Source organism: Canis lupus, chromosome 8, assembly GCF_048164855.1.
Source record: "Canis lupus baileyi chromosome 8, mCanLup2.hap1, whole genome shotgun sequence".
NCBI classification, from domain to species: Eukaryota; Metazoa; Chordata; class Mammalia; order Carnivora; family Canidae; genus Canis; species Canis lupus.
Window position 1 is genome coordinate 18521273 of NC_132845.1, and position 27676 is coordinate 18548948.

Here is a 27676-nt window from a genome sequence, read left to right on the forward strand (position 1 = left end):
TTCAGTTGCTTCATCTGTAATGATGACCCTCCTGGAGTTGTTGGAAGCATTAAATAAGTTAACTGACATAAAGGGTTTAGAAGAATATTTAAGGTATGGTTACCTTGTGATGAGCACCAGCTTCTGTGATTCTCATAATGAACTGCTGTGATTCTCATAATCAGCTACTTCAGCCTCACATCAGCTGGGGCCTAAGCATTCCCACACGGAGCTTGTTTTGTCTTATTTACCTGGAAGGAACTCGTAGGGCAAGTTCTACTTGATTCTTTGGATAGTTTGTAATTTGTCATTTCAGTTAACTAGGCTTAAATGGACTTTTTCCCTGGTCATTTTTAAAGTACAGTCAAATTGCTTAATGTTGACAAATTAGGCTTGCATAGTTATTGATCAAATAGACACACTATAGACAAATTAAGGAGAAATTAGAGCTGTCCCAGCCCCAGATCAGAAAAGTCTCTTGAGTTTTTGTTATAGCCTGGAACTTTTTCAATCCTCAAGTTGTCCAAAATTCGATTTTGAATTACTCAGCAGAGAGACAAGTAAAAAAGAAAACTGAAACCCCAAAAAACAATAGTTTCATGTTTTTAATGGATATTTGGGGATAGGTAGGCTTTAACCTTGGAAAATCTTTCATGCAAATTGACCATCATGGGTACAGTACTCAGTCACACAAGTTGAGGTGTTATAAAAATTATTTTTATTTGTTAGAAATTCTAGAATTCCTCTGTGTTTTTTTTTTTTTTTTCCTCCCGTTGGACATGAAGGTAACAGAATCAGAGACTGGTAGTTTCCTTATTTTAAAGAGTCTATATGAGAGAAGGTTTATTCTAATCATCTCATTTTTGATAGACAAACCATGATAACCATGATTTGAAAAATCTCTGTGAGCGTGTGTTTATGGAGAGCAAGATGTAAGGATACACAGGGGTTACCTGGTGTGTGCAGGGGGAGAGGAAGGAGAGGAAGGAAATTCTTGTTCTCTAGTTTACCCTTTTGATTCTTGTGTTTTTCCTCTCCAGGGAAGTCCTCAGAGATGTGGCACATGGTGAAGTCTTACAAAAAAACTTCTTAAACAAAATGTTTCCTTTCCTAATGAGATTCTGCTCTACTGCTTTGTTGTCAGTGTGCTGGGAATTTTGAAATATCCTCTGCGTATTTCTGTGGTTTTAACCTAATAATTTTATTTGGATTTACCAGGTATAGCAGCTGTTGTTTTCACCGACTATTGCTAAATTGCATTAATGTCCAAAGTTGAAAAACTCTTTTTTTTTTTCTATGTTGGCCAAGATTATTTAGAGTTTTATAAAATGTAAGGCTTTTCTCCAACTCTTGTAATTTTCATTTTCTTGCAAGAAAACTTATAATATGAATATTCTAAAGGATGGCTTAGGCTGAACATCTCTCTCCGGACACTGGTGCAGCTTGTAGTGTGGTATGTAGAACAGTGTTTTCCTGATAAAATCATCTATCCTCTTTTCTGCTGGGAGAAGGAGAGACCTCAATTCCATTGTAATTTAAGTAGTGTTTGGTGTGATATGTTATGGTTGCAGTTTGATATTAATGATTATCCTTTGGCAAAGCAGACTGCAGTGAGGGGCCAACGGCTTTAAAAATGCCCTCAGAGAGCATAAACTTGGAATTACAACAGCTTTGTTAGATAATTCTGCAGTTTTGTTCGGAGGGAATCAGATGATGAATTTTGCCTTTCCATTTAATTATTTCACGTAACATGATTCTTTGTAAATATTTTGCTTTCTATGCAATTTCTTTTTAGGGCTTCTTCAGTTAGTCTGAATTGCAAGGTCGTGGCTTTTGAAATCTCAGAAAGATATGCTCTTATATTGCTCATAGGGTTAATTTTGTGGGTTCTGAATCCCACCTGATCTCTATACTATCTATCATATTCCCATTTTCTCTGTTGAGAGCTTAAATTTTCCTCCTACATTCAGATTCTAAGGCGATAGTTTTACTTGTCAAATCATACAGCCAAGCATTTCTGCATTTATAGGTAACGATGTCTATCAACAACATGCCCTAACAATTACAAAGCTATTTTTACATGTGTAATTGAGTTTGATTCTGATAGTCCAGTGAGGCAAAGAGGGAGCATGGCTGCAGTTAATTCCTATTTTATGGGTGGGCTCTGAGAAATTACTCAGACCCAAAATAACACACAAACAGAAGGGTGGGAACAAGAATCCAGGCCTTTTAACTCCAGTCCAGTGTTATTTCTGCCTGTCATACTGGGCCATTGAACCCTGGTCTGTGCCATGAGACATTTCTCATATAAGGAGTCTGGTCAATATACTGTGTAAAATTGTATTTAAATTAGGTTTAAAGTCAATTGAATTTAACGCACTTCATAAAACCAAAGTAGTATTCTTAAGTTCTTTCCCTTCTAAGCATTTGTTATTGCTCTATATGTGTAGTGAGAGATGCTTTCCAGGCTAGGGACATTGTTAGTGAACAATTTAAGAGGTAAGGAACAACAAAAAAGCAATAAGAGAGACGTCCCAATGTGACATGACTAAGTGACAAGTTCAGTGGAAATGACGTAGGAGGTGAGACCTGAGCTGAGCTTTGCAGAATGACATAGAATTTGGAAAGATGGGGGTGGGTAGGGAGAGAAAATATCAAAGCAGAGCTTTGCAGGAAAGAATACATGTGATGCTGAAATAAATGTGGATGAAATGATATATCCAGGGTGGCTCAAAATAATCCTGAGCATGTGATGGGAGTTGGTAACTGTTGAAGCTGGATGAAGGAGATATTGGGGTTTCCTTATACTATTATTTATAGTTTTGTATATATTAGGAATTATCTTCCTGGTAAAAAGGTTAAAATATAAAAATGGTACAGAAAGGTACCAGGTTGGCCTACCTGGAATGAAGGGTTTATTCAAAGGCATAGTGGGAAATGATGTTGGAAAGGCAGTTGGAGATCAGATTTGGTGGGAGAGGGCGTTCATGACTATACACTGTAGAGTCTGGGTGAGTGCTAATAAACACTAGACTTCACTGACTGGACTTGAGTCTTACTTACTGCAAGGTCAAGGTGGACTTTCAGTGCAATCTGCCATCTTCATCAAGGATGAAAGGATGGCCGCAACCCACTTATGTCTTAGTAGGCCCTACGACATCTCATCTAGCATATTCAGTTCTGGAAGGCACCCGAGTTTCCGTGGTGGGACTTCTTAGGCACAGAAGAGTATCTCACATTTTGCGAATCTTCCTAGCAGAATATTTCATTAACTGAAGGTTGTCTATCTGGAAGGGACTTATTTTCCCTTCTGCTACCCCTTTCCAGACCTCCTCTCTTGTGGGTCTAAGAGTGGGCAGTTAAATGGAAATATAATCATCACTATGATTCTCCAGTGATATGAAGATTTGTGTGCGTGGTGGATTCTAATCTCCTGAAGACCGATTTTAACAGAAGACTGAGTTATACGTGGTGGCTCTGAACCATTTAGAAAGCCTTGATGTGGGGCAGCCCGGGTGGCTCAGCGGTTTAGCGCTGCCTTCAGCCCAGGGCTTGATCCTGGAGACCGGGGATCGAGTCCCACATCGGGCTCCCTGCATGGAGCCTGCTTCTCCCTCTGCCTGTGTCTCTGCCTTTGTCTCTGTCTGTGCGTCTCTCATGAATAAATAAATTTAAAAAACGTTTTAAAAAAAGGAAAAAAGAAAGCCTGATGCTTTACTGTAGCTTTCTGAAGCAGAGCTCCTTCTTTTTTCCCATTTAAAATGTTTCTCTACTGCTAGGGAAAAGGAGGAAAGACATGTCAGAAATTTGGAGAGTTGGTAATATTAAGGAATGATTATTTGGATGGGATTCAGTGGCATGCTAGAGTGGACAAGAGCTGATTGTTGTGTTTTCAGGAACTTTGCAAGCCACGTGTTAAATACAGCCATTAAGCAATTAAATTATATAAACTTGAGATATAAAAATAAATGATACTCAAAGCTCATCACTTCCTAAACATTTTACTATACTTTGCTATTATCCATGCTCCTAAGATTACTTATGTCTCATGTATCTGCAGAGCTCAAGTCCTATATAATAGCATCTGTATCTTTGTTCTCAACCCTGCATTCAGTGCCATCATGTTAGTAGCTTGAAATTGACTCTGGTGAGAATAGTTAGGCCATGCAAATTGACAAAGACTACAAATCAGGTCCTTTTCTTCCCCTGCCGGGAACTGATTTATTGAATATCTACTGTTCAATTGATCTATTGAATATCTAGGTTATATTCAGGTTTTAAAGACTCTTTACCTTTTATTTATTTATTTATTTATTTATTTATTTATTTATTTATTTAATAAATTTTTATTTATCTATGATAGTCACACTCACAGAGAGAGAGAGAGAGAGGCAGAGACACAGGCAGAGGGAGAAGCAGGCTCCATGCAGGGAGCCCGACGTGGGAGTCGATCCAGGGTCTCCAGGATCGCGCCCTGGGCCAAAGGCAGGTGCCAAACCGCTGCGCCACCCAGGGATCCCGACTCTTTACCTTTTAGAGATATATTCTGAAACAAGACAGATAGAATATGATATCTAGAATTTATTTCAAGTAATCCAGTGGGAGTGGGTATTTTGATTGTTGTATCAGAGTGATGGGCGCATGGGCTTCATTATGCCCTTTTTTTTTTACTTATATGTATGTTTAAAATTTTCCATAATAAAAAAGTTTAAAGCAATAATTAAGGAATGCTACAGTGAAAATAAATAAGTTGCCTATACCCAACAGATAATCTGGTACCTGTCGGTCCCCCAAACTTTGATGCCAACATTCCATTGATAAAGTATTTTCTTTTTTTTTTTTAAGCATTTTTTAAAAATTTATTTACTCATGAGGGACACAGAGAGAGAGAGAAAGAGAGGTAGAGACACAGGCAGAGGGAGAAGAAGCAGGCCCCATACAGGGAGCCCTATGTGGGACTGACTCAATCCTGGGTCTCCAGGATCACACCCTGGGTCAAAGGTGGCGCTAAAACACTGAGCCACCCGGGCTGCCCGATAAAGTATTATTTTCTAAATGTAGATCCCTATTTGTAACTGTTCATATAGATCACTGAGTTTAAATGGCTGCTTTTCATGAAATAAAATCAAGAAATCACTATGTGCAGTTACCCATATCCATGAGGACAGAGGAATCCAGGAGAACCCTCCCTAAGACACTGAAAACCTCTCTCTTCACAGTGGGGGAAAAATGCATTTGTTGGAATGCAATCCTGTTTGCAGAACCAGTTGTACAAATAGATGAAAATGAATCAAGTTATTGCTCAGAGGGCTACTTTAGACTACATGACAGCTGTGTACCCTTTAGATTTATTTTCAGTCTAGCTGATTTGAGTCATTGCTCAAGAAAGGAGTGCTGTCAAGTGAATTGTCTTCTGTGCAGATGACAAGAGCCTTTCTAAACATTGCCTCGCTGGTACAAGTGATGTGTTTAGAATTGTTGGCCTATGAATTAAATTAGACCCAATCCAGTGACTTCAGAAGCATAGCATGGGTTGTGTACTGACTGCATTTCACAAAGGGTGCACAAGTACAGTGTGTTTCCTCATACACATCTAGACATCAAATGGAAAATGTGTAGTGTAAATTACATAGACTAAATCTCTTCTTCCCTAAGTTTAAAGTTCTTTTCATTTTATTCTTAATAGGAACTTAGATTATGGTAATACCTTCTTCTTGTCTTTGTGTCAGAATTCATAGTAACTAAATTCAGTTGACCAGAAAAAAAATGATGGTGAGTGAGGGAAAGCAAGTGGTCACTGTGATGATCCCATCACATGGTGTGGTGAGGAAATTATTAGGTTTTATAATTAGGATAGGGACGGACTGTAAGAACCTTGAAGAGAAAGTAGTCTAGAGTATTGTTCTGTAATTTTAAGTTATGTGAGTCTCCGGTCCGTGTAGAAATACACTTAGACTGTTCATTAGGTTTAACCACAGGGGAAAAAAAAAAATCAAAGTGTCAAACAATGAAAACAACAGATGTCAAACTCAGGTATCCTGGGTCAGACTAAAAGGAAGCCTAGACTGAAACAGAAAGTGAGATCAGGAAACCAGAAGTGAGAGTAGCATGCGTAGAACAAGAACCATAACTCATCCTCCTAAGACAGAGGCCAGACAGAGGAATCAATGGGAGAACCTGGAAGGTTTTGAGACCCAGCTGCAGTTTTCCCCATGTTAAAACTCCTTTGCACCTCTAACCTTTAGTGTCCTGTGGGGTCCCACCACAGTGTAAGTCCTGAAAGAATTTCTTCACAGTCTACAAATTGAAATCATGGTTCAAGAGTTAAGAGTGCAGATTGAGACGAGTGCTAATGAAAAACACATGTTAAATTCTTGAAGCGTAAGAATCACAGGACCATAATTGATTCATATACAATATTTTTTTGAGCCCCTATTATCTGGGCTATGCGTTGGGCGTACCACAGTGCACCCCACAGGTAAAAGCCCTGTGTTCTTGGAGCTTACTGCCTAGTGGGTAGATCTAGACAATAGACTAAATAATTATATAGTACATTAAACAGAGATAAATTAGAGGAAAACAACAGGAAATATTCTCCAGAATTAGATTCCCCAAGGATACATTTTCCAACTCTATCAAAGCTAACGAAGATTGATAGTTCTAAAGATACAAAACACACATCTGGAATTCCTTCATGTTTCTATTAATTCTGCTGATAAGCCAAATATATTCACTGTTTTTATAATTAGCAAGTTTAGAGCACAAATGAAGGTTGAAGTACTTTTTTTTTTTTTTAAACTGAAGTAAAATGAAATACATGCCCTTACATATTTTGTGAGAGAGTTGGCAGTTCATGATCAGGAAGGCAATGGTGATTTCTGTCAGGTGTCTTTGATTACTTCCAATCCTGTTTACCTCCAAATGAACAGACAAGTAGAAGCCATTCAAAGCAAAGAGGCTGGGGTGTGTGTGTGTATATGTGTGTATGTGTATTACAAAACACAGACTTTATATATTAGTCAAGTTGATTGCCTTCATTAAAAATTAGTCTCATCTTTAAATGGAAATATTTAGAAAGGAGGGTACAAATGAATTTTTTATGGGAGATGGACCCAGATTACATTAAGTTTTTTTATCTTAAATGATTTTTTTTCCAAGTTACCAAGGTTATAAACCCAGTATTGGCCAGAGTCAGTACCAAAAATGTGCTAAAAATTCATTTATATGTCCTCCTCTCCCTGGGGGGCTTCAGTTTGTATTTCCAGCAGCCTACTAGACCTCACCATCTCTATGGCCCACAGATATTGCAAACTCAATATTTTAAAAACCACACTCATCACCCTCCACCAATTTTTAACCATTGACCATTGGCCCGGACTAGGGTGGTCACTTGTCCTTGAGCCCTGAGCATCTGGAACATCTAGTCTGCCACCAAGTCCTCTTGATCAATACCTGAGTAATCCAAGAATCTATGTCCATAAGCTATTTAGGAGAGTACCTGCTTGAGGGAGTTAAAAGTGTTTGCCTTTATCCCCTCTTCTCCTCCCATCTAGCCACATCTTTGTTTAAACCATCTTCCTTGTTTTACCCCTTGGACTATTGATCTGGTTCCCTACCTGCATTGTACATTTTCCCCTTCTAATGAATCCTCCATGCTACCACCAAAGCAGCAAATTCTAAATTTCTACACTTAAAATTTGACACTGACCAGATGACATCACCCCCTTGCATAAAACCCCTCACTGAGTCCATGACTTGGTGCCCATGTTTCTTTATGATCTAACTCTAAATGTCCTTTTGTTTCACCCTTCTCAGCTTTCCTACTGGCTTCACTCTTGAGAGCTGTACTCAGTCGAAACTTAACTATACCAGACCCCTTATACGAAACCTTAATTAGGTTAATAAATTATCTTTGATTTAAAGTGAAAGAGCAAAATTCACAGACTTGCTCATGGTCTTTAACTAGCACTTTATGATAAGGTCCTTTACCAGCCCCGGTTGATTCCTCTTTCCTTTCTCCATCTCTCCCAGCAGCCAGTATTTGTCAGATTTTCCCTCATAATAGTACTTAAATTCCTTCATCCCTGGTCATTTTCACTGACCCTCCCCTATTCGCATCTTTGCTAGTTATTGAATTACTACAGTAGGATCCTACCTGGTCCCCTGGTCTTTATTCTGTCTTGCTCTCTTTTCTTGCTGCCTGTATCTCCTGTGCCCACTCCCCCTCTGGTTAGTCTTCCTGAAACATCACTTGCATTCTGTTTTAGAATCTCTCATGGTTCTCTTTTGTGAGTCAAGTCAAGCTATACTCTTCATTCTGGAATCTTTTTTTCTTTTTTTTAAGTTTTTATTTATTTATTCATGAGAGATACACAGAGGCAGAGACATAGGCAGGGAGCCTGATGCGGGACTCGATCCTCAGACCGGGATCATGCCCTGAGCCAAAGGCATCAGACGCTCAACCACTGAGCCACCCAGGCATCCCATTCATTCTGGAATCTTAATCCTAGATGTCCTCACTATGTCATGTATTTGTGAAATCATTACCCTCTGACAGCGACTATTCTGTCCTCAGTAGGACCTGCTGCCTATGGCTCTTAACTCCAGGCCTCTTTTGCCTGGACAGCTTTGGATGGTGGGAAGAACATGATGGTTGATGTCAGTTATGGGATCAAGATTTTGTTCACAAAACGTGGCTTAGGCAGCTTGGTTTTTCCTCTCTGAACTGGTATCCTTATCATAAAGTCAAGCAAATGATTTCAATGACTTATGGGGAAGAATGCTCCATAAACTTTAAAGTGTCATGCTATGTATCTCGTTGTTTCAACCATATACTGTTTGTAATATATTTTGATGTTGATAATATATTTTCCCGTTGCCTAATCACTTGCTGTGTATTTCCTATCTTCCTAACTTTTATGTGTGTTTTAAGGGTAGACATAAGACGAAATATAAAAATAAAATGAATTCTCATTTGCTGATTATTATTCCTTCTTGTCTTATTCATCCCACACCATAGCAAACATTTAATAAGTTTTCCCCTATCAAGAGAATCCGATGTATAAAAGTGTAAAGTTTCAGGCACTATAGGAAAGGATAGTATTTGATACAGAGAGTGAGAGAGTAACAGGAAGAAAAGGTGCTAAGAGAGAAAGAGCCCATCTAGGGAACAGGCTTGCCTCAGTATTGACTTCTTTCATGGGTCCATGGGTAAGCTTAGGATTCAACTCCTAGGCAGTCTCTGCAACCTTTTTATACCTCAACAATAGAGTTGCCTCATTTTCTTAAGAGTAACCATTCTTGCACAGAATAAGCTTTCTACTGTTTGTTGAATTCACTTACCCACATACTTTTCCCACTGTTACATATCCATGTGAACACACAGTATGTTTATATGCATACGTATGTCAGTGGATTTGTCTATCACTCCTCGTAATTATTCACATTTCTCTTTCCCTTTAAATTTTTTTTTAAAGATATTTATTTATTTATTCATGAGAGACACAGAGAGAGAGAGAGAGAGAGGCAGAGACACAGGCAGAGGGAGAAGCAGGCTCCATGCAGGGAGCCCGATGTGGGACTCGATCCCAGGTCTACAGGATCACGCCCTGGGCCGAAGGCAGGCACTAAACCATGGAGCCACCCAGGCACCCCTAAATCTCATTGTCACATGTAGCAGGAGTGTGTGTCTGTTTTGTCTGCAGAGTAGCGCTGATAGTCACATTTGCAACGTGTTTGTGCAGTGACGGGGGTGCCTAAACACTTGATAAAGCCATAGGTACTTCCGGGAACTACCTTATTTATTTCAATTACTAAGAAACGTCCATAAAATTTGCATTATAATAGTAAAGTTATTTAAATCATATTTAAATTAATAAGCATAAGGAATAACAATCAGCAAATAACTCATTTTTGCATCAGTATTTTCTAGCCCCTCTCCCACAGGCAATTTCCTAGGCACAAGAGGCATGGAAGTGGAGTGCAGGAGTTTACGATTCTGCTTAGTGTCCACCTTTGAAGGAAAATCTAAACTGACAACTCTTATTGGATAACACTATCGTTGTAACTCTTACTATGCCTGGATCACCAAGTCTTAGTACTCAGTTGAAAAACAAACTAATCAAACAGCAAAATACAGTTCCTGTTTTCAGGGAATTCACAATTTGTGGAGGATAAGGGAATGATAGGAACTACAGCAAAACAATTAGGAGAGGTGGGATTTGCTTGTTACCTTAGAAGTAAATTGTGTATTTCTCCAAAGCAAGTCATTAAGGATTTGTGATTGTTTTGTTTCAGAATAGATTTAGTGGCGTGGAAAATGCTAGCTTAACTGTGTTCTCCACTCACCAGGCGGGCTGGGCGAGTGCTCACATTTCAGATGATCCAGCCTGGCTGCAGGACAAGATATTTGCATAGAATATTGGGGAAATTGCCAAACAACAAAATGAAGACTTATGCTTTTGAAATTCTTCTTATTGCTGCTTTAATTAAATTGAAGTTTCCAAAGGAATGGACTTTCAAATGAAATTTTAATAGTGCCTCAGCTAATTCTAATGTATTCTTTCATTTTACTCGGCTTTCACAATGTGATCATACTTGGTTTCACTTCCTGGTTTGTCCACACAAGCCTGTTGTTGCTGGGAAATATTTAAATAAAGTGTTTATGAAAGAAGAATATTGTTTTGTAATGGATGAAAGCATTTGGATTTGATTTTGATTTAGTTCATGTAGTAATTTTTATAGTAAGATTTCTGACGCCTGAACTGGGAAATCGGTTGCCCAAAGAAAACTTAAGAAACAACAACAACAAAAACCAAAAAAACCTTTGGCATGGAAGTTAATTAAGTTACCTTGTGGTGAGTGGTCTACAGAACTGTTTGATTAGGTACCAGTTGTGAAACCAATGAAATGTCGGCCCATAATTAGAGTAATTGTAACTTGATTTTAAGCAGAGGCTTGATTGTATGGTGAGTGACATACTGCCTAAGGATTTTTCCAGAAGGGCCCAGCATATTCTTAAACTGATGGCTTACTTATGGTGTGTTTCATATGTCCACTAGTCTGTCTGGCACCATTTTTTGTGTTTTTTTTTTTAAATGACTGTTTTTGTGTGTTATATATAGCATAGCATGAAGTTTTTGGCTATTAATTCTCAAAGTGATATTTTTACCCCAAAGCATCTAATTTCACCAGAGTATTCAGGTACCATCTAGTGTTTTGTTTTGTTTTAAAGCTGATCAAATCTATTTCTCTTTTAAAAACATCAGTGAAGCAGGAAAAAAGTATGCTCACTCAAAATCAAATTGTTTTGTCCAGATACATCATTTGACTGACTAATCTGAAAGTTTAAATTTTTTTTAAGTAGGCTCGACACCCAGCATGGAGCCCACGTGGGGCTTGAACACTCAACCTCGAGATCAAGACCTGAGCTGAGATCAAGAGTCGGATGCTTAACCGACCCAGCCCCTCAGGTGCTCCTGCAAGTTTAATTGTTTTAAGCATAACTGTTTTTCTACTTGAGATTTTACTTTTACAGCCATTTATGTTTTATTTTATGATAATACCTTAATATAGAAGTAGGCCTCCTGGTCTTATTGTCAACTCCCTGCAATGAAGTCTTCCTGATGCTTTCAAATTAATTTTCACCAATACACACTAATATGCTTTTAAATGTATTTTTTTCCATCATTCTTCTGCTCCGATACCATCAATGGTTCCTACTGGTTATATGATCAAATCTAAATTACTTTCCGCTCTCATAAAAATTATTTGGTGATTAATTCTAAAAGTGAAATTAAACTGATATAAAGTGATCCTGGAACAGTCATTTCTCAGGTGCTTGTTATGCACTAATAAGACCTGAGCTATCCTTGAAAAGTTCTTAGCCTGACATTTGAGACTTTCTTTATTATTTGACCCTAATCTACTTATCTCCTTTATTTCTGTCTCAGAAATTCCACTCCATCTGTATATGTCTCTACACTAACTTCTAAAATTTACCTTGGCATCCTCTGAGCTTCTTGATTTGTTCCTCCATTCCTCTACATAAAATACTATGTGCCCTATTATTAATTCTCATCCCTTCAACCTCTTATCCCTTCACCTCCCATCTTTATAAATCTTATGCATCTTTCTTGGCCCACTCATAACTCCTATGCAGTAACTGTTATACCTTCGTTGTATATTGCCCTAAGATGCAACTGTAATCCATTTGAGCTTTTTTGTATTCATGCTTTATTTCACTAAAGCAAAAGGTCCTTTTGAGGATCTGGTCTGAGGTTGACACACCCTTCTGTTCCCTGCAACATTTGGAATGATGCTTTGCACCTTTGCAAAGGCGAGGTCATGATTGTCGAGTACACCTAGTGTCAGAGTGGATGCAAGAGATGATGACATCTCTTGCCATGACAAAGTTGGTGGTACATAGGGTCCTCTTTATTTCTACATCCGTTCAACTAGCTATGTTGTCGCCTTCCTTGAGTGGGTAAGACTTTCCACAATAAAAACAGATGGTGTTGTCAAATATGAATGGAAAAATATTATTTCTTGTGTGTGGTAAGGGAAAGAAAAAAGGACTTAGGAAAAAAAAAACACCATTAGCTTTCTTGGCACAATCTCTCTGCCTTTCAAGTTTGGTTGCTAAGAAATAACTGTAGATTCATTTGCTGTGTACAAAGGAGAAACTTAGGTCACTAACCCAGAGATTGTGCTACTTAATGCAGCTGAATTTGTCATTGAGCCAGGAAAAGCCCCACCCTGATTTAGAAGTCATGTGTTAAACTTCCAGATGGGGAATGTGACTTCTGTTTCCTGAGAAGCCATCAAATTTCTTAAATTCCCAGAGGGAACATGGCTTCTCTCCTCTGCTAACACCAAATGAAGCTCCAGAACCCTGCCGAGTTCTGAAGCCCAAAGCCAAGCCCACTGTGCAGAAACACTCTCTGTCACCTTTGCAGTGTGGACATTCTACCCAATTCCTACTACTTATTTGTGGGTTCTTTTGGAAGCCTAACCTTACTCCCTCACTTCAGTATGCCTTGAGTGGACTGAAATTATTCTTAATGCCATGGCTGAGCTAAATCTTTCATCTTTGCTGTTAGGGCTTGGATCTGCTAAATGATTCAAGAGTCTTTACATGTCAAGCAGAATTTGGAGAATTGAAGACATGATGATGTAGTGATTGTAGGAAGTTGCTGTAGTCTTTGCTCCAAGCTAAGGGGTCTAATCTTAATTCTTTTATCCATTCACTTAATGTTTAATAGCGGCTTTTGCCTATGGGGACACAGGGAGACACAGCATGAGACATGTAAACCAGATGTCATAATGTGATAGAAATAAACTTTTAATTAAACAATTGTATGAAGGTGTGTGATGAGCCCTGTGAAAGCAAGGGATAGAAAACTAAAAGAGCTCATCGTGATGGGCTTGGTCAGAGTGGTCAGGGCAGGCTTTCCTTAGGAAGAATGTAAGTCTTTGACTCAGGAAGCCAGTGGCTTAAACAACTCTCTGACTCTCCAGGTTGGGCCTTGAGAGGGAGTTTGACCTTCTAAGTCAACTGCTTTGTACTCTTTCAATTGCAACTATTTTGAATGAGAATAAGGCTTTTGTGACTGTTCTTATGGAGTTCTGTACTACAAGTGGTACAATGTGCATGTGGTCTTTGCCCTGGGCTCCTGGCACAGAGCTTAAAAACCCTTGAAATTTCTTGTTAGGAGCATCTTTTGTTACTCATAACAAGCCCCTCTCCGCCATACCTGAATTTATGCTAATGAGGTGACTCAGGCTGAGCCCAGAGAGAGCTTCAGGTTAGGGGCTAGTCACCAACTATGTAACTAGAGGATTGGAACTTTCCATCTATCCCCAACCTCTGGGGAGGGGGGAAGGGTTGGAGATTTTTAATTATCGATGGCCAGTAATTTAATCGACCATGCCTATGTCTATGGGGAGACATAGAGAGTGCTTGGGAGAGTGACATGTTCAGATTGGGCATGGGCAGCTCCACACCCACATCCCGGGCCCCCACCAAGACTACCCCCAAATACCATGCCCTAGGCATCTCTTCCATTTGGCTATTCCTGGGTTGTATCCTTTGTAATAACCTGCTGGTTTGTAAGTGTTTTCCTGAGTTCTGTGAGTCACTCAAGTGAATTATCAAACATAAGGCAGGCGTTAATGGGATCCATGGGAACCCTTAGATTGATAACTAAGTCAGACAGAAGCGGGGGGTGGGGTGGGGTGGTTGTCTGGGTCCTGAGACTTATGACTGGCATCTGAAGGGGGGGGGAATCTTGTGTGGCTGAGCCCTTACACTCATGCAGTGTCACGCTAACTCGAGGTTGGGTCAGAATAGGACTGCATGGTAGGGCACCCATATGGTGTCAGAAAAAAGGACATCTCACCATGTTTACTCTAAATGTAAACCAGACATTTTTCTGCTCCAGCAGAGGAGCAAATGGAAATCAGTGATTTTGACTACCAGGAGCCATACCCAGGTTATAAACATGAAGTACCGGTTTAACACCAAGAGGAGCGTGGACTTTTTACATGAAACATAGATGCCATAAGAGCTTGCTCTTTCGAAACTGACCTGTTTCTCTGTTAATACTCTTGCTGGATGTTTCACTCTTCCCACACCTTCCAGGGAAGAGATAAGCAGTGTCAGCTGACTGGAATGTTTTCAAAGGCCTCTGGGCTGGGCAGATAGGCATGGCTGCACTCCATTGGTACTGTGAGCCAGAGGTTGTAGGTGTTGTGTTATCTCTTCTTTTCTTTTTCCAATTGACTGAATTATAAATGGTCTACTATGAGCCCATTATTGCAAGGTTGATTTGGAAAAGAATTTTCTACTTCTGTTGTTACCTTCTTCTCACTGTACAATTCTATGTTTGGGCTACATATTTCTACCTGGACCCCTGGGCCTTTTGGAAAAATTCCTTTTGACTTTTGTAGTGGGACTTAAGTGTTAGGAAGTGTCAGGGACCTTGTAACACTCGCTGTTTTGTTTCCTTGGAACCAAAATGGAATAAATTAAGCTCACTTCATGGGTTGTTTTGTTTCGATTTAAGATAATGTTCCAAGGCTAAAGGTATCCTTTTTAAAAATTACTGGCAAAAAAAGAGAAAAAATTGGCATTCTTTATAAGAGCTCACCCTTATATTTATGTGCTACTTTCATGGTTCCAGAGTACTTTCACAATATTTATTTCATCACCAGTATCAACCCTTGCAGCCTAAATGATTGTCCATATTGTAAAGGCAAGGACTGGAGGCCTGGGTTGGATGAGTTGATTTGCTTCAGCCCATAAAGATGGTGGTGGACACAGGCCGCGGACTCAAAGTACACATTTTCCACACTGCAGCCATGGAAAACCAGCCTCTGCCTCTAATTCCTGCTTGTGGGGAGAATGGAGAAGTGAGGCTTCACATGATCAGCAATGGGCCCAGAGTTGGGGGGAACAGGAGATAAGTAAGAATTGGGCAGTTTGCATTTACCTAACGTCACTCTAGAATATTTACAAAGCAGCATGTCAGCAGGAGGAGCAATCACTCTATATTGACAGAATTGACTGTCATAACAATGACTGCTGCTGACCGAGGAGAAGAAAACTTCTGTAAAAATGCCCAGTATCTGGGAGCATAGATGCCAGTAACATGTAGATAGAAACAGAGCTAAAGGCTTTAAAAATCCCTTCTCATAGCATTAGTCTCAACTGTATCAGAATCCATGACACAGGCATCCTGAGCTGGACTTGGAGGGTGGGGTGCAGCAGGGTACAGCTAACCTTTGAATGAATGCCCACAGTGAGCCATAGGATGAAGCATCCTTTCTTCCTAGTCCAGCTATTCTCAAGTGATTGATGATCACAGGATATATGACCCATCTGCCCAGCCTTTTGGAGTCAAGCCCTAGTGTTCCTGGGAAGGAAATAGCAAGAGCCAAGAAGATGGCAAGAGAAGCTGGGTAGTATTTGTTCCCATCACGTTTCATTACCAAGCCCCCGGACCCCTCCCTGTGATATTATTTTGACTTTATAATCACACACACAAAAACAAAACAAAAAAAACAAATCAAGAGGGTTTGATATGTTTTAGAAAGAACTCTCTGACTGCAATTTAAAAACGGGACCAAGGAAGACAAGAAAGGAAACATTTCAGTTGTCTTCCCCAAAGATCCAGCAGGCTCTACCCAAGACAGTGGGAGTAGGGATGCAGAAGGGGTTAGTTAAAGAAAAGAACTGGTATGTTTGAGGGAATCGAAGGAAAGAAGGTTTGGGGGCCGTTGATGTTGCTGTCAACCTTCAGCATCATTCAGCTGTCAGTCTTGTTGCTACCAACATTCGGCGATCCAAAAAAAAAAGTTGGTGTGGTGTGGGTGTGAGCAGGAACGGTGGATTTAGTTTGGGACATACTGAGTGTGAGTTGCTTCCACACCTCTCAATGGATAGCCGGGAAGGTGTTAGGGAGGTGATTCTGAGGCTCAGAGTTAGAGAGCAGGGCTCACTATGTTGTTTTGGGGATCACCTACATAGTGGTGATGGATGATCCTTTAGAGTAGAGTATGTCACTTGAGAAACACATATGCATGAGCAGAGAAGCTACTGGCCAAGGACTGAATCCTGATGAACCCCAGGGCTTCAGGGATGGGTTTGTATTAGGACCCTTGCGTGGTTCCAAGTTACTTTTTTACCTTCAATTAATATCAGTGCTTTTGTTACTATGCTTGACCCAACAACCTTCTTTTCTTGCTATGACTCACTTTGACTCTTTTTAGCAAGACTGACTTATTAGTTACCAATCCTAGACCATTCATTGCTCTCTTTCTAAGAAAACCTATACTGTTTGTCTTTGAGTTCATGTTTTCCTTGGTGCTGTCACCATTTTCTTTTTAAAGCCCTGATCAATTCTTGCCACTCCAGAGGAGCCTTTTCAGATTAAATGTCCCCCAGATCCAGCTGCAATTAATCAACTCAGAGGACAGTGGAATGTTGGAAGTAGAGGGTCTATCTATCATTTGGCTTTCCCTCCAATGTGACAAGTAAGGAAAGTCAGGTCAAATGAGGTGAGGTGACTTACTCAACATTATGCTGTCAGATTGGTGGAAAGCAGGAAGTAGAAATTGAGTCTCCTGACACCTAGTCAGTTTCTTCCTGTTAAGCCATGCTGCCTCGTAGTCTTGATTCTTCCCTATGCCACTGTGATGGTTACTTTCCTTCATTTAAACATCCAGTCTCATTCCTGTAATTCCCTCATCCTCCTCCAGAATAGCCCTACAGAGAGGCAGAGCAGTGATTTCTTTTATTAAATTAGCTCTCATTTGATATGGATCATTACCTCTACCCTCTTGTGCCTTGGATGGTCATTTCCACCCTATATATCCAGGCCCAAAAAAGTAACAAGTCAATCCTACAAAGAATGAGTTCATAATTATGAGAATCTCAGAAATTGATTGATTGATTGATGAGTGTTAAGTGCCCAGTAAGTATGTCTGCTGTCACTAATGCAAAGGGTTATGATTGTTTTTCTTGAACTACTTCCCAACACACAATCTCTCCACATTATCACCAACCTCCCTCTACTCTCCCCATCTGTCCCTCTCCCCAGGCCTCCCTTGCTGCCTTCTGTTAGATTGACCTCTTAATAAAAGAAGATTAATAAGAGGCTCAAATACTTTTCAACCAATATAAAGTTATTGGTGATTTTTACAAACATGTGGATGCTTCCATGGTTATTTTATGGAGAAAAAAAAGATCTCATATGTGTGCTTACCTAGATGGTCACTAGAAGATTTTTGAATATGTTAGCTTCATATATAGCTTATTTCTCTAGTATAAAAGAAAATCTATGCTTTTTTCTGGACAAATTAGTAGGGTCATATTCTCTCATGCAGCCAAATCCTTTTTTTTTTATTTATTTATTTTCAGCCAAATCCTTTTAATTCAAGGTAACAAAATTGATAATTAAATGGTATTTATTATAATCTAAGAATTATGGATTAAGTAAATTTGACACAGTAAACATTTTTTATATGTCAGTATGCCTTCTAGTACATTGAGGCCCACTGTATATTTAATTTGTGTAATCCACTTATGTTCATTTTAAAGCAGTCAGAACAGTTTTTGTTTTACATGATTATAGGTTTTTTTGTGATAAAATATATATAACTTAAAATGTACATCTTAATCATTTTTAAGTGTACAGTTGTGTGACGTTAAGTTCATGCACACTGTTGTGCAACTATGAATTGTAAAACATGGGCTTTGCTTGGGTGACATTGGCTATATCTGACTTACCTGAACCATGATGCTTGACTGGGAAAACAGGCACTCCACCGGGAAGTAGGGGTCACTTGCCTGGGGTAACTCATTTTTGCATCAGCGTGTATTGTTTTGGCCTCACAACACTGTCTTCCCTCTGGGCAATATGCTAAATAATTGAGATAAGCTATGATTATATTTCACAACACTTTCTAGTAACTGGAGTCATGTGATATATTGTAAAATCTGGCATAGAAATCACTCATTTTGGTGGAAAACCAAACCCCCTGACATCCATTCTGGTTTCTCTTACAGGATACTTTAAAGCCAACCTTTAAAGGATTAATTTTAGATAAAACTGCTACTCTGTTAATAAATTACCAATTTTGAATGCTTGCTGGGTACCTGCTGCTGTGCTAAACATTTGATTTATAGTTATCTCATTTAATTCCTAAAATAACTCTATTGTCTCTGTTTTATAGATGAAAAAATTGATACTTAGCTTATCTGAGATCAAGCAGGTGGTAAATGACAAAGTTAGAATTCCATCAGACCTTAACCATCCTGCTGTGCTCCCTTCCAGGTTTCTCAAACATTCATAAGAGTTTTATGATAAGAACTAGGCCTATCAACGTAACTCACATATTGAAAGTAGCTAACCTGCTGAAGGCATGTGACACTTCTTTATTAAGTTATTCAGAAAGAATGTCCTATGTAGGGAATATGGTATTAATTTGTTTTAGCCACATTTTAATAGGAAAGCCAAGAAGAAAAGCCTTGTAAAATATCATTTAAATATAGATTAAACTTCAGTTATTCCTCTTGTTATTATATCGGTGGGAGAATGTTTCTCTGTAAGAGGCTGTGCCTACAGGATGCACTCTTGCTCTAGTTATCTAATGTGTCAATCTTAATTATATAATAGAGACAGGCAGGAGGCAGGGAGCATTTGTTGATTCTGTTTCACGAGATGGAATACTGAGTACGAGCTGGAAAACCTCTATAGATCTAGCTTTTAGACTGTGTCTTTTGGTTCCTCTAAAAGATAGCTTGTAGATTTTTTAAAAAGAGAGCTGCCACTTTCTATATAAAACTCCTTTTTATATAGTTCACTGGAGAGGCGGTGCAGCAGATGGCTCATAGTGCTGGATGGTGTGAATTTGGGGTTCGCTTTGTGAGCTTGAGCAAGTTTCTTAATTTCTCCATTCCTCAACTTTCTCACCTGTAGAGCTGAGATCATAATGCCTACCTCACCTACCTGACTACCTTTTTAATTTAGCAGTTATTACTAAGAAAGTCTCATGTGTTAGGTCCTGTCCAGTACCCTGTATTCTTCTAAGAGCTCAAAGTGACAGACAGGAGGGCATCTAACCCACTCTTTGTGATGCAGTTTAGTGGCAGTATAATAGATCTATCAGGACTCCCTAAATGTTGAGGAAGCATGGAGTATGGAACAACTACTTGTTTGGGGGGTAGAGTGGGGGTAGCAGCTTTCATTTTAAACATCTTTTGTGTTTAGCAGTCATTTAATACTTGGTGAACATTAAACCTTTACATTTTAGGGTCAGGAGTTAACTCGACCTAAATACTAGGCTGATTTTGAGTGCATGACAATTTGATCTTTGTCATTGGGTTAAGAATATGTTCTACTGGATATAGCATTCTTTACAGCTGAGCACTGACAGAAGTTATTGATTTCAGGAGACTGAAACCATCCAGAGACATGTAATATTTTCAGCTTGATCATAGCTCCCGAGAATTGTGGAATTACAGTACTTACAGGGCACCTTGTGTCTGGCAGACCCTGAGTAGACAAGAAATGTCCTTACCTTCCCAGAGCCCAAGGTCTTGGGGGAAGGGGAAGAGGGAAAGGGCTCGCAGATCAGCATGACACACACCATCCTCGTTGGGGTGAAACCTTGATAGTTCCCCGGGTCTTGGCATTATTCCCATCTCATTGTACTTTTAACTTGTAGAAAACAATGGTGAAATCATAATTTGATAAGATATTAAGGTCATATAGGAATGCTGTGGCATTTATCCAGTGATCCATCACTGATTCAAAGTGACTCACCGTCATTAGATTGCAGCCAGGCATGCTAAATTTGACAGCAGTTCTCGTTCAGATTTGCGAGATGTCATATTTGATGGCTAAGTTGAAGAGTATGAGTTTTTCTCCATTCTCCCTGAAGGGTGAAGGCCCAGCCTCTGCTTCTGAATCTCTGGGCCTGTCACCAGATGATGGAAATGCCAGAGTTTCTGTCCCCTCTGCTTTGTTTTCCCACCTTTCCAGACCCACTGTGTGTGTGTGTGTGTGTGTGTGTGTGTGTGTACCAATTATGTTCATAGATCATTCAGAGAGCTGGGACTCTTCCTCTGTACCCTTGGTTCCTAACTGGGTGGTAAAATCTGATTTGGTATTATTTGTTCACTCAGTAATCATTTACTAAATATTCATGGTAGGTATAGGGGCAGGATTGAGATATGGGGGTACAAGAGATAGGCTAATAATTTGTTACCCTGAGCAGGCTGATGATTTGATGCCACTTCAGATTATTATTCTTTAAATATTTGTTTACAACATTTTTAGGAGGAAAAGCCAAGCCTTATGTTAGAGGGAAGGAGGTAGCCAAAGAATCCCTCATATTCTCCTTATGCCCATTTTGAGGATCTCAACTGACCAGAAGAAAAACATCAGACCCTTTCTTTTTCCTTCCAACCATATTCTCTATATTTCTCTCCCGAGAAGAGTTCTGATGGATACTATTTTTGTTTAATCTAGTTAAGTTTCCAGAGATGTTTTCAGCACCCCATTCATGACTATGTACATGGAAATTGCCGTAACATCCAGGCTTTTAATCTAGCCCTGGAAAGATCCCAGAAATGTAGATAAATAAGATGCTGCCTCAGCGCTCAAGGAACTTGAGGCAATAACTTATTATATACTACAAAACAGTGTGAGAGAACTGTTAATGTTATAGGAACACAGATGGAGGAGCAGTGAATTCAGGCTGGGGAGGTCAAGGTGGCTCATGGAGGTGATTCATGGAAGTGATGGCAGGGTGGGACAGATGGGGAAATGAAATGTCCCTCTTTTAAGTACATCTGGTATTCTTAGTTTGAACTTTTCAAACTGATGAAATAGGCTACTTTAATTTTATATAACCTAAAGCCTTAAACTTATGGAATTGCTCAAGGCAGGATGAGTAAGTGTGATATTGCAGTGATTCTTGCCATATCTGACTTACAAAATGAGATCAAGTTACTCAGAAGAAATTCTTGACTTCTTGCTACGGCTTAAAGGGCAAGATTTTATTTAAACCATCACTAAAACACAAATTCATGCAAATGTAAAGCCATTCTCAGACTCCAGAGTTTTAGAGCAGTTCCTTGCTTAACTACAAAGGAGTTCATTTTTTTCAATCTCCCCTATCTCTACTGACCAGAAGGAAATAAGAGCATCCAGACTTCTCAATTTTCAAAGTAAAAGGCAGTGGGGCCTCTTGTTTTTCTATCGTAGTTGATTGTCTCCTATTGTTCTTTAATCCACAGTCACTTGGAAATATTCCCTTGTATGTCCCTCACTGGGAAACCTTTTGAAGGGAACTCTTCTTTGAGAAAGGGAATTCTAAGTGTTATATTTGTCATCTCCAAATCTTCCAGATTTTTTAAGATTCTCTTGGAATTGACTTTTTAAGTGAAAATGAACATGTCTTTTGTACCACCAGTGGGGAGAGAAAATGTTTTTGAGGGGGTAGGTAATGCCAGTTTTGTAACACTTGTTAGCATGGCAATTGGAGAACCCACTGACGCTGCAGCCTGTGGTAGCCCCTGCGTCCCGTCTGCGTTACCCTGATGGTTGAGTCCTGGTTTTCCCTGCCTCACATGGACTATTTATTCTATTCTAACAAGCATTGTCATTTAGTATTTTCACATTTCATTTTTTCTAACTTGTACTTTTGTTTGCTGTTGGGGAGGAAGAAAGGCAATAGGTTTTGCTCTAGTTTCGAAAATTAGTTTGAGTCATTTGGGTTTTAGCCTGGATAAAGAAACTGAGCTACATTTTGTTGTTTTTTCACTTGACAGCAGTGGCTTCACTCTGAGATGACAATTTGTCATTATGAGGGAGCTTTCATTACACTTCTGTCTTCTCAGCAGAATATTCCTCTGGTGTAGGTAAATGTTAAGTAGAAAAGAAGAATGAAACTTGTTAGTAAAACATGTTGAAAAGCATTCAACTCAACCCCATCAGAGAAATGCAAAATAAACAATAAGATAATTTGGAATGCAATTAGCAAAGGTTGTTTGTTTTGTTTTGTTTTTAAGATTTATTTGTTTGCTTGACAGAGAGAGGGAGAAAAAGAGAGAGAGCAAGCACAAGCAGGGGGAGCAGCAGAGGGAGAGGGGGAAGCAGACTCTGCTGAGCAAGGAGCCATATGCAGAGCTCAATCCCAGGACCCTGGGATCATGACTTGAGTGGAAGGTGGACACTTAACTGACTGAGACACCCAGGTGCCTCTTGTTTTTGTTTTCTAATGATGATTCCCATATCTGGATGCTACTCATACATTGTTTATAGAAAAAAAATTAGTATAATATAACCTTCTTGAGAAACAATTTGTTGTTATACATCAGAGACCTTAAAATATTTATGCCCTCTGACCTATTACTCTCACTTTTAGAGATCTATGCAAAGGAATCATATAAACAGAGTACAGGGATGTTTACAGTATTATTAGTAATAAGGGAAATTTTAAGATTCAATAGGGAAATAATTTTGTAAACTATGATATATCTATGTGCGAACTATTATGCTTCCATCAAAAATGATGTTTAGAGGGGTGCCTGGCTGGCTCAGCCAGTGGAGCATGCTACTCTTGATTTCAGGCTTGTGAGTTCAAGCCCCATGTTGGGTGTGGAGATGGCTTAAAAATACAATCTATTTTAAAAAATGCTGTTTAGGTCAGCCCTGGTGGCGCAGCGGTTTGGTGCCGCCTGCAGCCTGGGGTGTGATCCTGGAGACCCGGGATCGAGTCCCACGTCGGGCTCCCTGCATGGAGCCTGCTTCTTCCTCTGCCTGTGTTTCTGCCTCTCTCTGTGTCTATGAATAAATAAATAAAATCTTTAAAAATAAATAAATAAATAAATAAATAAATAAATAAATAAATAAATATAAATAAAAAATAAAAAAATAAAAAAATAAAAAATGCTGTTTAGAGAAACTGTGAGAACATTGAGAAAGCCTATGGTAAATAATAAGAGGCAAAGTATCGTGCCATTGAATTTTATAATGGCATAATTGTGTGAGATAGGCCAGCAAACAACAACAAAACAAAACAGCAATAAAAAACTAGAAAGAGAAACTACCCCAGATATTTCCCCCAGGCCTCCCAACCCTTTTTCTAGATGGAACACAGATATTTTCAATGGGTTCTTCTATTATTCATAAAATAAGGGTGCCTAAGATATAATGCTTATCTCATTCTGAATTAAAAATTTAATGTTTATACTTTATGCCTTATAAATTGCCGTGGTGATGACATTAAATGTGTAATGTGACAGTGATTTGTGTCTCTCCCTGGGTGTTAATTGACAACCTTTACAAGAGATAAGAGAATAATAGCACTCACTTTTTAAGTTGTATGCTTCATAAATTTGTTACAGATTTTGGAAATCTGTAGATTTACCTAGAACCACGTAAGTGCATAACTTGTCTTGCAATCCTGTGATGAATAAAATGTAACAATATGTTTATGATTTCTTTTTAGGAATTTTTCAAATAGAAACTAATTGCAGAGTTTCCGGTTGACCAGCATTCATAGGGTAAGATTAACATTCTGAATTGTGAACACATGGTAAAGATAATTATTATTACATTGGTATCTTGGGGCAAATACTGAATACTTAGTATGTAAAAAAGAGATTATTATTCCTACAGACGTTTTGAATAAAATCCTTTTGATATTTTTAAACAAGTTAATAAATAGAAAAATCTGCATACATTTTGGTAAAATGTCCTCTTCTTGTCCTTTGTTGGTCTTGTATGTTGCAGAGTATATGTGTGCATATGTTTGATGTTTGTCATTTTTCTAAACCTTAAAGATCTGAGGAATGTAATGTCTATGACAGACTTAGACTCCATGATTCCATGTCTATATTTTTCTGATTTTTGTTTAAGATAGTGTTTTTTATGCCTGGAATTTGTTTGCCATGTTTCCATAAATAAACAATGGCCATCCTTTCCCAGATTACGTAAATCAGAAATACAAAAGCCCTATATCTGTTGCTTCCTACAAATATCATTCATCTTTTATAATTTGGAAGATTAATCTTAAATTAGCTTTGTGGCAGAGCTTTTGACTTTGACATAATGAATGATTAATTTGTACACTTTATTAAGTAGCATGACTCGCTAGTATTGTGAATATGACAAATGTCTCAAAAAGTATGTCTGCTGTCCGGCTCTGAACATATATAAACAAGGTGAAGCAGTGGTGAGGACGTTGGGTCTATCCTCTGTGTATTGTGAACACTCTTCTTTTTATAGATGAAGGTATGGATCCTTTGACTTCTTGAATATATCCACATATCCCTGCTGATTTATTGTGTTGACTATGAATTTTTGAAAGCTAATATCAGGGATGCCTGGGTGGCACAGTCAGTTAAGCTCTTAGTTTTGGCTTAGGTCGTGATCTGAGGGTTATGAGATCACGCCCTACGTGGGCCTGCATGCCCTGTGTTGACCTCTGTACTCTGTATAGAGTCTGATTAAGCTTCTCTCTCCATTTCCCTCTGCCCTTCCCCTCCTCTCTGTAAAAAATATCTTAAAAAAGAAAATCTAATGTCAGATCAGCTACATCTCTACTTATGGCCCATTCAGTGGCTTTTCCATCCCTTCTGGACTATTTATTATCCAAACTCTGTGTTTTGGCTGCAGGCCCTCTCACTCTTCCGCCTTCTCCAGGCTCCTAACATCCCAGCTGAGTGGCCTCCCTTCTGATCTGCATCCATTCTAAGTTTTTTGCTCCTTCTACTTGGAATGAGCTTCCCAATATCATTGTATGGCTGGCTTTATTCAGATCTAAAGAGACCTTCCTGACTAAAGGAGCTCTATATTCTTCGTGGCATTTGTGATTTTATAGTGTTTATATATTTGGTTGTCTCTCTTCCCTTCCTCTTTAGTGAGGTCCCTTAGAACAGGGATCTTTCTGTCTTGCATATCTGTATCTCCTGGACACTTAGAGCTCCACCAGGCACATAGCAGGTATCCTACAGACTAAAATCCTGACCTCTCTTTGAGAAATGCTACTGTTCACTGATGTTCCACCAATTCTCTGTGGGTATTTTGTTTGTATAGAATCAAATGTAGTAGTTATTAGGTTTAGCCATCATCCCACCCATTTAGCACTGGTGACAGCATGAGATGGTGGTGTTTTCAGCTATGCAAGTCTTCTCTCCACAATGGGATTGTAAATCCCACAAAACTAGAAACAAGGCCTCATAATTCCTTGGTATGCCTTTGTAGTCCTCGCCTCCCTAATTGAGTGCATTTAAATGTTAACTTTAGAGAAAGGGTTAAGGCTAGTGGCTTAATCCTATTTTCAGTATTTCTAGAGTACACTGGTGTGTCTGTCCCAAAGCTAAAACAAAAAATTTCTCATTTTGATTTATAGTTAAAAAATTGTTTCATAGAAATTTTCTGGACTACATTTGCAAATTCATGTTACAAAGCCCTGTTTATTTTATTAAGAAGGCGAGGTGGCCTTCTTAATAATAATACCTATTATTAATTAGGTGAGGTGGCCAGAATTAATGCTATCAACATCCCAGTTCTTTTCAAATTAGGAAATTTGCCCTAGAGAAGAAATTTAAACACCTCTACGCTTTAGTTTCCTTACTTGTAAAGAGTTAGACTCTAATCTCCATGGTTTCTTCCTGAATTAAATAGCCCATATGATTCTGCTCTTGTGAAAGGTAGGTCACCTATGGAAGAAGTAGGAGAAGCAAATGGAATGATGATCTCTGCTATCAGCCAGACGTTCGACCGGAGAGCATGTAGGTTCACAAGAGACTATACAGGAACAGAGTCTGGCTCTACTTGATGATGGGCTTACTGTGGGTGGTGGGAAGGGGAGTCAAGAAAACGTTTTTGTAAAAAACAGAGATGTTGGAGAAGGTTTTGAGGTTGCCTTCTGTTTACCTAGTCTAAGAATCATGTAGCCACTAGTGGCTTCTGTGTTAGTGTTAATATTATAATGTGACTGTACCTTCTTTCATTTTAAATGTATTCTAGATAATTTGATAGCTTACAAAATGCATAAAAAAACTGAGAGGCCTTTTCCTACAAAGACAATTATCATCTGCATTAAATAAATCATGTGTTCCATAACTGTCAGAAACAAAGAAAAGTAAAGCATTTTTTTTTAAAGTTCAGAACAACTCTGATTTAATTAGTATTTCTAGAGTTATTCCCCTGGTGTTAATTGTCATATTCAGTAACTGTCTTCTGGGGCTTCGGATGATTAATTTTCCTAATGTTTAGAATATTATTTATGATTGTTTTTGGAAACCCATTACCACCGTGCAGCTTTGGGTAAGAAACTGCTGAATTGTAGCTACACATCACTTTTTTCCTCTGGTGTCTCTGTGTTGTTGACCATGATGTCAGACTGTTTCCTTGAAACTGATTTCTGTGTTCCAGAAACACTGTGCTTCTCCTTTATCTCACTGACCCTGCCTCTCTCTCCCCCTTTCCTCTACGAGTCCTTCTTCATGTGATATATTATCCAGGGAAGAGAGTCTGTTCTTCAGTCACTCAATTCTTTCTCACAAAGAACTACTTCATTTCTACAGCAGTATCTGCTACTTCAATGTTCTTGAGTTTCTGTGGTGAATTAAAGATGGCTGGAAATACTGTGTGATTTTTCCAGTTTGTTTCCCTTCCCTTTAAACATCTGGACTGGTCTGGTTACCTTTTTTGAACCCTCCAGTCTGGCAAAAGCGGTGTGGAGTAATTTTGAAGGTTGGATTTTAAGGAGATGTGTCACTTCTGCTATTGTGTACTTGGCAGTGTTCCATAGAACTTAGCCACCTTGCCCCCGGGAAAGCCTAAACAGCCACGTGGAAGAGTGGCAAGGCCCCTGGTTGTTAGCTTAAACTGAGCTGCAGGACCAGCAGACAGCCCAAGTGCCAGTCCTATGACCGAGGCATTTCAGACCTTCCAGCCTTCTCCGCATTCCAGCCAACACCATGTTGAAACAGAACAACTGCCTCACCATCCCACAGAATCATGAGAAATGATAAATGGTTGTTTTAGCCACTAAGTTTTGGAATGTTTTTTGGCATAGCAATAAAGAACTGAAACAACAATTGATACCCAGAAGTGAGGTGCTGGCCTAACAAAACATCTAGCATTGGATTTGAGACCGGGGGGCACAGTGAAGA

The 27676-nt window shown here is 39.1% G+C and overlaps 1 protein-coding gene and 1 long non-coding RNA gene across 15 annotated transcripts in view; one reads left to right on the top strand and one right to left on the bottom strand.

Annotated features, from left to right (window-relative positions):
• Positions 1–27676, top strand: part of LRRC8B (leucine rich repeat containing 8 VRAC subunit B) — an 85627-nt gene that overhangs the window by 18699 nt on the left and 39252 nt on the right. For 12 of the 13 annotated variants that reach the window (XR_012035016.1, XR_012035013.1, XR_012035012.1 and 9 more), the window contains exons 2-3: positions 11345–11450; positions 24001–24055. The gene's annotated coding sequence lies outside the window, so the exon portion shown is untranslated. The remainder of the gene's footprint in view (positions 1–11344; positions 11451–24000; positions 24056–27676) is intronic. The other variant, XM_072834399.1, reaches the window with a different exon arrangement.
• On the bottom strand, positions 13814–23909 carry LOC140637925 (uncharacterized). 2 transcript variants are annotated; one of them, XR_012035029.1, is made up of 5 exons: positions 23863–23909; positions 18269–22399; positions 17052–17245; positions 15761–15893; positions 13814–15367 (listed from the first exon to the last, which is right to left on the bottom strand). It is a non-coding gene; the product is annotated as an uncharacterized lncRNA (long non-coding RNA). The 2 variants fall into 2 exon arrangements; XR_012035030.1 differs by having other exon boundaries at positions 18269–23333.